The sequence below is a fragment of the Diorhabda sublineata genome, chromosome X (assembly GCF_026230105.1).
Source record: "Diorhabda sublineata isolate icDioSubl1.1 chromosome X, icDioSubl1.1, whole genome shotgun sequence".
NCBI lineage: Eukaryota > Metazoa > Arthropoda > Insecta > Coleoptera > Chrysomelidae > Diorhabda > Diorhabda sublineata.
Window position 1 is genome coordinate 24,989,476 of NC_079485.1, and position 9,769 is coordinate 24,999,244.

Below are 9,769 nucleotides of genomic sequence, written 5' to 3' on the forward strand. Positions count from 1 at the left end.
ATATTTAACAGCCTCAAGATTCGAAATGAATGAAAAATAAGCTGAGAATGTACTTTCTCAAATATAAATGTAGGGCGGGGCGCATTAGTTTGATAATAAAAGCTTGTGTTCATAACAACTGCATACAGCTTTATATTATTCATTTGTTATTTATGTCCAGTATTTACAGTGGGTTTCCACTATAACATTACTTCATCCCTTAGCAGCATAATACGAGGGTTGTTACTTAAGTTTTGAAATATCGCAACACTGTTGTGATTATGTCAAATCTGACATTTTCATCAGAAAGTTTGATATTTTTAATAGTGAACGTACTCAGAACGAGTTGTCATACGAGGGCTATTTGAGTTTTATATAGATACTTGAAACATTCATCTTGGTAAAAAAAAACTTAATTGAATCGTGTATTTGAACAAAACCTGATTTGATACACAGGACGTAGTAAACCTGTTTACGTCGATAACTCTGGTAATCGTATCTTAAATACTCCCGCAGTAACTAAAGCCGGTTTTGTATCAAATGAATTTCTTTCATACGCTTACTACGACGAGTAAATGACTACGGCATTATTTTAAAAATGGTTCACCAATCAACTCTTACCAAACATTTCTTCAAAAGCCATTGTTCTGGACAAAAAGATTCAAAAATCTTTGGAAAGCTTTAATAATATACATAAAATTTATATCATTATTGTTCTATTACCAGGGTTGTTACTTAAGTTTTGAAATATGGCAGCACTGATCTAATTATGTCAAATCAGACATTGTCATCAGAAAGTTCGACATTTTTAATAGTGAGCGTACTCAGAACGTGTTGTCATACGAGTGTTATTTGAGTTTTATACAGATACTTGAAACATTCATCTTGGTAAAAAAATGGAATTAAATGGCGAATATTTCCGTGCGATGATTTTCCACGACTTTTGACGTGGATTAAACCAACAACACTGTACCGATCAACTCGCTTCGACTCTTGGTGATGGAGCACCATCTCAATCGTGTTTCGCTGATTTTCCAAATTCAATCGTGGACGTACTTCGCTAAAGGATGAATTTCTTGAAAGTCGTCCAAAATCGGCTGTTGTACTAGACTGATATTGCAAGATCGTGATATGACATACCGTCAGATTAAGGCATACTTAGTGCAAAGGAATGATGAAGGTAAACAGTTTACTTTCAGTCTCTGAAGACGATAACTTGGTTCTCGAAACGCACGCCAGACAGTGTAATTTTGAGTCTTGGTGTAAACAGTGTATTCACTATTCCGCTTATTGTTTTCTATGTCTGATCATATTGCTCTGCTAACTTTAGTGACATGTTTACACTACCATTACATCAACAAACAGTTCACATTCATTTTGAAGACGATTATTTGGTTATCGAAAGGCACATCAGACAGTGTAATTTGAGTGTTGGTGTAATGGTAGTGTAAATAGAGTGTTCAGTATGAATACCACTGACTGTTCCAGAAATTCCAACTTAATATCCAGATGGTATTCTATTTGTTAGTTGTATTATTTACATACTTATATAGTACATCGAAATCATGGGAATGAAGTGCAGGCCTGTGGAGTCAGCTACCAAGAATCGTCTTTCTCGAACACTAAAACCTACAGAAGTCCAATATCAATATCCACAGGCATCTCTATACAGCAGGCACCACTCGAACTATTCGAATGTAATAGGGTTAACTCTGGTGCTTACATAAAAAAAGTACATCGGAATTAGGAGTTTGAAGTGGTGCGACAAGCATTTCAATATATAAATGAGAAGTTCCCTGTAGATAATAGGTCACGTACTTGAAAGTATGTTATTTAAATGCCCATAAGAGTATTTCTCGAGGTATTGTGATAAAGTTTGTTTAATATGGCTTTTGTTAACACTATTTACATCTAAATTATTATCTTTCTACCTCATGCACCCTATTCGCCAGATTTGGAGGTCAAAGATTTTCCAACAATGGCTATTTTAAAGAGCTTGACGATTCTTATTATAAAATGGGTATCGAACTTAATTGAACATCTCTAGGAAAAGTGTATGGAGCTAAAAGGAGATAACGTTAAAAATAAATGATTTTTTCTTAAAAATGTTTGTGTTTTCTTTGTTGGGCCAGGTACTTCTGGGACCACTCTCGTAACTATGAAGATTCTTCATTTTTTGTGACAATTGGTCTTATAACTTTCTCGTAAAAAATACGTTCCTTATTTCAGATTTTGTAAAACCATCCTTAATAAAAGAAGTATAAAAATATTTTTCAATACAGCTGAAATTATAATTTTCAAATTATGCTTTAATATTATTGTGTATTTTGATATACAATATAAAGAGCCCTAAAAATTCCCCCTGTTTTAATATTGTTTGTATGCCTTTTGTTTACCAAAGCAATTCCAATCCAACTTGATCGATAATATACAAGAGTTCCACATACTAAATAATTTTAAGAAATCCAAACAAAAAGACGGTTATTTCATTTGGAAATCAATATTTACTGTCATACGAATTATGTCTATTTCTTGTCAATTTTCCTATGATTAGAAATAATCCTTCATATGGTTGTGTAAATATAATTTTAATAATTAGAAGAAATAACAACATATTAGGAAGGAACTTCGATGTACACCTGAGCTAATGGAGATACACTGCATGCCAAAAGTTCAAGACCACCTTAATTAAAGTAGGAAAATTTAATACAACTCCAATAATATATTAAGTATTCAGTTAAACTGTTAAATCACATTTTAAGGCTTAAAAAGCTTAAAGAAATATCAATAGTCCATGCATAAAAAAAGGGTATAGTTAGCTAAACTAAAATCCTCCTTTACATTCTATGGTTACAAAGACTGGCTTGCTTATGTGCAACTGAAACCACGAAATCTTGTCGAACAGCTACACTAGGAGTAATTCTAAATCTCCCACCTCCCCCATAGTACTGGAAAGCGTGACAGAGGGATCATCACTTAAAATATTCAGAGACGGAATCATCAAAGAAAACCTGGGAAACTAACCAGAGAAGATATGCTGAAAATATCAACCTAAGTAAGAACAATCTACGAATACTAACAGGAGTTCTATTGTGGCAGTGTTACCTCAACAAACACCTGAAGACGCTGGACCTAGTAAATAATGCGGCGTGCAGATTTTGTTTTACAGAGGACGAAACCTCTATCCACATTCTCTCAAAGTGCGAAATACTAAGGAACTCCAAAGCGTTGCACATGGGAGCGCTTGAAATAGAAGACGAAAATCTCTGGCAATCATAACCATCCCATATTATAGACTTTTTAAAAGTTCTCCAGCATCGCAGCAAAAAAGGGGGGTACAATAGAATAGATCCTTTGGGTCACAGTATATAAAAGACCCCAAATGTATATGTATATATACATTCTATGATTTTTTTCACAAGTCTTCGCATACGAGCAATCAATTTTTTTAAAGCGAATTGCTCCAACTTTCGCATGAAGCATTCCACATTTCTTCTCGCGAGGATGGACTACATTTACGGACGTGCCTATCAAGCTCTTTGGACGAAAGGTAAATGAGATTAAGATCCGAGCTCTGAGGGTTAACACCTCTTGTGCCTCTTTTTTTTCAAATATCCTCTATATAATTTGGAACTATGCTTGGGATCATTCTCCTGTTGGAAAATGCATCCATCTCCAATTAATTGTAAACCCGAAGGAAAGACATTTTGTTCTCAATTTTTTTGTATTATTACTTTTTCATAAATTCGTCAATTTTGATCAAAACAAATCGACAGTTCCCTAGCTAGACAAGCAACCCCAGTCTATAATTGAGCCACCACCATGCTTGATTGTTGGGACTACACAGCATAATCTTTTCTTAGGCACTGCGTCGAATGTAAATTATTAGTTTTGAACAGAGGAGCTCAATCTTGGATCAGTCTCTTCAGTCCAATCCTAATGGGCAAGAGCAGTTTTTTCTTGTTTTGAGGCATTAGCAAAGGTTTTCGAACTGCGACACGACCACACAACTTCACGTCTTTCAGTCAAGAGTTTGACTGTAGTCAATGATAAATATTTAATTTGGGTTTTGTTTACTCAAAGCGAATTGCTGGTGCTGTTAAGCTTATGCTTCGCTTGCTGGTAACAACATAAATTATCTTCACTTGACGTGGTATTCTTAGCCTTGCTAAGCGCGGTATTTTTACATCGTGCTGGACATATGTCAAATATTGCAATGTTGCCAACACTCGTCATTATTCAAAAGAAAATGGAAATTTTGTTTATATTTACTCCTAGTTTACAATTACCCCGGCCAAGCCTATTTAGTTTACATTTTAGATTTATAGTGAATGGTTCTGTATAGCATCTTTAACAACAAAAATGGCAAGCAATTGTAGAATTTCCCCTGAAAAATTCTATATATTTGTGAAGATTTTATGGTTAAGTCACCATCCAGATCTTTTTTGATCATTTCTAAGTTCCCCGCTTAACAAGTGGAATATACTTGCCAAGGAAAAAAATTAAAAGCTTTTAGAATAAAAAATGCCGCATTTCATACATTTTACAATATGAAAAATTTGTTATGTACTGATTAAAAAGTTTAATGCAGAAATTCATTCCTCTTGTAGACCCAAAAAATCTCTTTTTGTCTTTGCTTCATATTTAAATTGAACTAATTAATGCTATAAATAAAGGAGGTGAAGAATTTAAACACTTAAGACAAGTCTTTCCCCAGTGTCACCCCAAGTGGGTATTTTTATCGGGTCAAAACTGGTCAAAAAATTTCACTAAAGATTAAGGCATTCCTTTTATTTTATGTATTTTTTCGAATAATTGTAAATTACGTCTTTCGAGTTATATTTTAGCTTGGATATAAACAAAAAAATCCTACGAGGATATATTGACAAATTCATACCTCAATTTCAAGTAATTAATTAGATCTACTTTTCTATATTATTAATAACAATCATTTAAAAAAAATCTTGGATTAATATGCATTTCTTATGATATATTAACAGATTTTGAAAGTATATACTAAAAATTAATTAACAGGAAATCTAATATTCAATTCTATTTTCAAACTAACTTTATTTTTATTAGTTGTCTCTGGGTTTTAATAAGTTAATATAAATTTCTGATTATGTTACATTGATACAATTTACTAAAAATTTATCAACAGGAAATTTGATCTTCAATTTTATTTTTTAGCTCAAGTTTAGTTTCACTATTCCTAAATTCCATTACATATTTATATATTCAAGCAAGTGATTAAATTTTTATAGACTCCAATGTGTATAATCAGGAACCATATGGTATGATAAAATTTTATTAGGCTGTGAATTATACTAACAATTAATGTCTTCTAAGAACTACAAAAGTGGAATATTGTGATAATTGTCAAAGCTAATAAGTAAATTTTTAAGAGATTGGAAGTGTTTATATTAAAAAATATGATAGAATCATTGCTCTTCATGCACTGAAGAGGTCTCTCTTCTAAACAGTACTTGAAGATTTCAATATACTTAGTGTTTTTAATCTTATCAAATTATTATTAAAATAAAATTTACCTAACAGTCTATAAGAAAATTAATTTTGAAGAAAAAAACCTAAAGTAAACAGTCTAGTATTTAGGGAATGAAAAAAATCAAGAAGTTTTTAAATTAGACGACTTTTTTCAATACATTGTGTTGCTTAGTTCAACAAACTAAAATCATACACAGATAGCATACTGGCGGACTACCAAAATGAGTTCAGACCACCACAATCAATGCAATCCACACGATAGACCAAATAATACAAAGAACATGGGAATACAATAATCTTTATAGATTTTAAAAGCGCCTTTGACTCAATAAATAGTCAAAAAATGATAGATGATTTAGAAACACTAAAGATAGCCATAAAATTAAAGATATAAATAAAAATTATATAACAAAACACAAAAGACTAAGTAAGATATCTGGAAACACTAACAGAAGAAATAAAAATAAACAAAGGAGTCAAACAAAGTGATGATATCTCCAATCCTAATAAATATGATTTTCGAGAACATAATGAGAAAAACAAAATTAAATAATGAAAATATTATTACAAACCAAATACAAGCAGTAGCATACGCAGACGATGTAACAAACTTGGCTAATACAAGAGAAGAACTAATAAAGGCATTCAACAAACTGGAAACAAAAACAGGAAAAGGTGGTCTAGAAATAAACAAAGAAAAAACCAAATACATGAAGACAGCAAAACAAGACGAAAGAGGAATAGACCACCTAAAGACACAGAAATATGTATTTGAAACTGTATCCAATCTGTATACAAAAAAGGTATCGAACATTTGGAAAAAATAAAAAGTTACTCAAAAGCAAGAATATTGGTAAAAAAGAACAAAATAAAAATATATAAAAGAAGAAGACCTGAAGATAATCAAGAGAAAAATACTGAGAACTATACTCAGAACACATATTACAGAAGATGGAGAGAGAAGATAAATAAAGAAATAAAAGAAGAACTGGGACGAGAAAATATAATAAAGTATGTAAAAGCACAAAGACTAAATTGGACAGGACACATCATGAGAAGGAAACCTACAGAAATGGTGAGGAAGAGAACACAATGGATAACTCTATGGCCAAGTGGCAGAACAAGAGATACCTGGAAAAATCAAATTGAAGAAGATATCAGAATCCTAGAAATAGTAGACTGGCAAGCTCAATGCAAAAATAGAAAAGAATGCAGAAAGCTAACAAACGAAGCTAGCACAAACAAAAAACTATTACAAAAAAACCAAGGGAGTTATCCACCCCAATAAAGGGATATATAGGCACTCCAAAGGCTAGCAATAATCCTAGAGATGAAACAGTACAATGATGATGATAAATGTTGCTTAGCTATTTCTCAACAGCAAGAAATATGATAATCAACTAAATTATGAATATGAGCTATTTTTCTATAATAAAACTACGAACGAGTTCAGGAAAGTGGTCTAAACCAATTAAACCATTATCCACAAAAGTATTCCAATATATTTTGGAATATAGCTGATGCATGGAAGTATGCATCAAACTCAACTACATGAAGATCTAAAAGTCTTGTATGAACAAAATCATACAAGAATAAAACAGGAAATACCATAAACAGTTACATAACTATGAAAATATGTTACATCCTCTTTTAGTCCTTGGAGGTTATCCCAGATACAAATGGTTAAAGAGGAATTATCACTGGACAAAACCTCAACAGGGGATAGTAAAAGATAGTAAAACCAGTGTCCCAGACATCCAACAGTACATTCTACTCAATTTATATATTCTCATTGAAATTCAAAAGTTGTTTTTTCATTTGCATAATCATACAATGAAAAGAAAATATGTCAATATAATTAATAGGACCTAAAATATATTGTAATTGAATATTAGAAATTATAATTAGATATTTGCTACTAAAGAATTGATATTTATAATTGTTTAAAGGTAAGTATTATTATCATATAGCTAAATAAAACTGAGTAGATTCTACAAGGAGAAAAATTCAATTTCAGTAATGAATAAAACAATAATTCGTTTACAGATATTCAGAAAATCAAAATAGATATTCTTTAACATGAAATTCCAAAATGTAAAGGAGTTATAATTATTAAATTATCATCTAAGTTGGGTTCAATAGGAATTATGTAATTGTGGATACATTCATATGTATTATTAGTTGAACTTACTGTAGGCAACAAGAAGAGTAGAGATGTAAAACAAATAGTATAAAGTGAAATGGAACTTAGAAGTAGGAAAAATATAATGAGATATAAGAAAGATGAATAGCCTCTGTCAAAAAACTATTTAGCAATGACTAGGTGTATCTGGAATTATAATTGTCAATAAAATCTAACAGGAAAGGTACCTCATTCAAATTATTCAGTAATTAAATAGCTCCTTAAGCATTTGAATTCATGAATGAACTTTTTCTTCATGGGCAATTTTTTATGATAAATTTTTAGTATAGAAGAATAGACACTAATAAACATTCTATCAATCAAATTATTTGTAGTTGTATTAAAATTTACAAAATAGAGCTATAAATTTTACTTTAATTATTTAGGTCTTTTTTATCATTCACAGCTTTTTCATTCTTATGAATGTGAACCATTTCTAAAAATTCTTTTTTTGTGTATTTGATTTGGTTTCAATAATTTTTGAATCCTTATATTTGAATTTGTATTTTTTTTTGATATTTCGTGGTTTGTTAATTCAGTTTTATTTTTTTTTATCATATTGATGATCTTTTATTCTGTTCTCTAAATACTGAGATATCTGCTCTATCTAGACAGCATTACATTCATAAAAACGAAAAAGCTGTAAATGACAAAAAAACCTAAATAATGCAAGTAAAATTTATAGCTCTATTTTGTAAATTTTAATACAACTACAAATGATTTGATTGATGGCTGCTACATATTTTTGAGATTTAAAAACTAAGGAAAAATTAATTTTTCTTGTTAAAACAGATTTCTATTTTGATTTTCTGTTTATTTTGATATTCATGATGTAGGTGATCTATTGATAAATATAAATACACAAATTGTCAGTCTCAAATCATATTTTGAAAAAGACTGAAAATAGTCGAAACATCAAATTTTTATGTCTTTCAAAAAATCAAAAAATCAGAAGAAACCTAAAATCAAGACGATTTTGAAACATAGACATATCAAAAGGTCTTGAGCTGACTTAATTTCATTTTATAGTTACTTTTTTGTATAAATTTTTCAACCCTTCAAATTTTTTATAAAGTATTCTCATTTTATACTATATTAATAATTCAAATCAATAAAAATATAAAATATTATGTAAACAATAAATCTTCACATTTCAATTACCTAATGTAAAGTTGTATTAATAACACAAATCCTAATAATCTAAAAATGTTTGTCGTGCATTACTAACATGCAAAATTAATAACAAAAAATATTTATGGCTTTCTTACCTTAAAGTGAAGAGTGAATGAAAATACACAAAGGTCATACATAGATCCAGCATCCAAATAGCTGAGTAAATGTTTACTGCAAAACCATCAATAACACTGTCGTCAAATTATAAAGATACTTCACCTATTGGACGTCTTATAAATAAAAGTACTCAACTTTTTATCAGCAGTCTTATAAACAAACACACACGTTGTCTTATTAGAACAACAACAAATGAATATCTACTCCATTTTGAAACCTTTTATGAGAAAAGTTACTAACGTGATTTCTTTGTGCCTTGCCATCATTCCGAGTTTCTCATCTATGAACTTCACTCTATTTACCAACTTATTTCCAGCAGATATTTTATTTCTTTTCAATATTCATTTGGGAGTGTCTGTTCTCTAACAATTTATATATTCCTAAATTACATCGATGCAGCTATATTTTCACTGCCGATATGCCGACACTGAATGCAAACTAATGGATTAGTTTCTATTTGTACCACCAGATGATGTTACATTCAGAGAACTGAATAATGAAAGGGTTACCGACCTCATTGGCAAGGAGTTGACGTATTTTTCCAACGTCAAGTTTATACACTGTTACAAAGGTGGAGCCACCAACCAATTAATAAATAAAGAGCTATCAATTCAATAATACAATATTTGTAATAATATTAAAAAAAATTTCTCATAAACTTAGTTTGTTATATACATTATAATTTATTCGAGCATAACTTTTTTTAGTGCTGCAAGGCTATGTAATTGTCATCTTGTCAAAATTCAATGAATTCATAGAGAGAATAAAAGTAAAGACATGCAACTAATTTTAAATTAAATATTACATTCAAAT

At 30.3% G+C, this 9,769-nt stretch overlaps 1 protein-coding gene across 1 annotated transcript in view; it reads right to left on the reverse strand.

Moving 5' to 3' along the window:
* The window catches only part of LOC130450716 (plexin-B), a 165,501-nt gene extending 156,105 nt beyond the window's left edge, over positions 1-9,396 (reverse strand). The window contains exon 1 of the mRNA XM_056789299.1: positions 8,935-9,396. The gene's annotated coding sequence lies outside the window, so the exon portion shown is untranslated. The remainder of the gene's footprint in view (positions 1-8,934) is intronic.
* Positions 9,397-9,769: the final 373 nt, after the last annotated feature.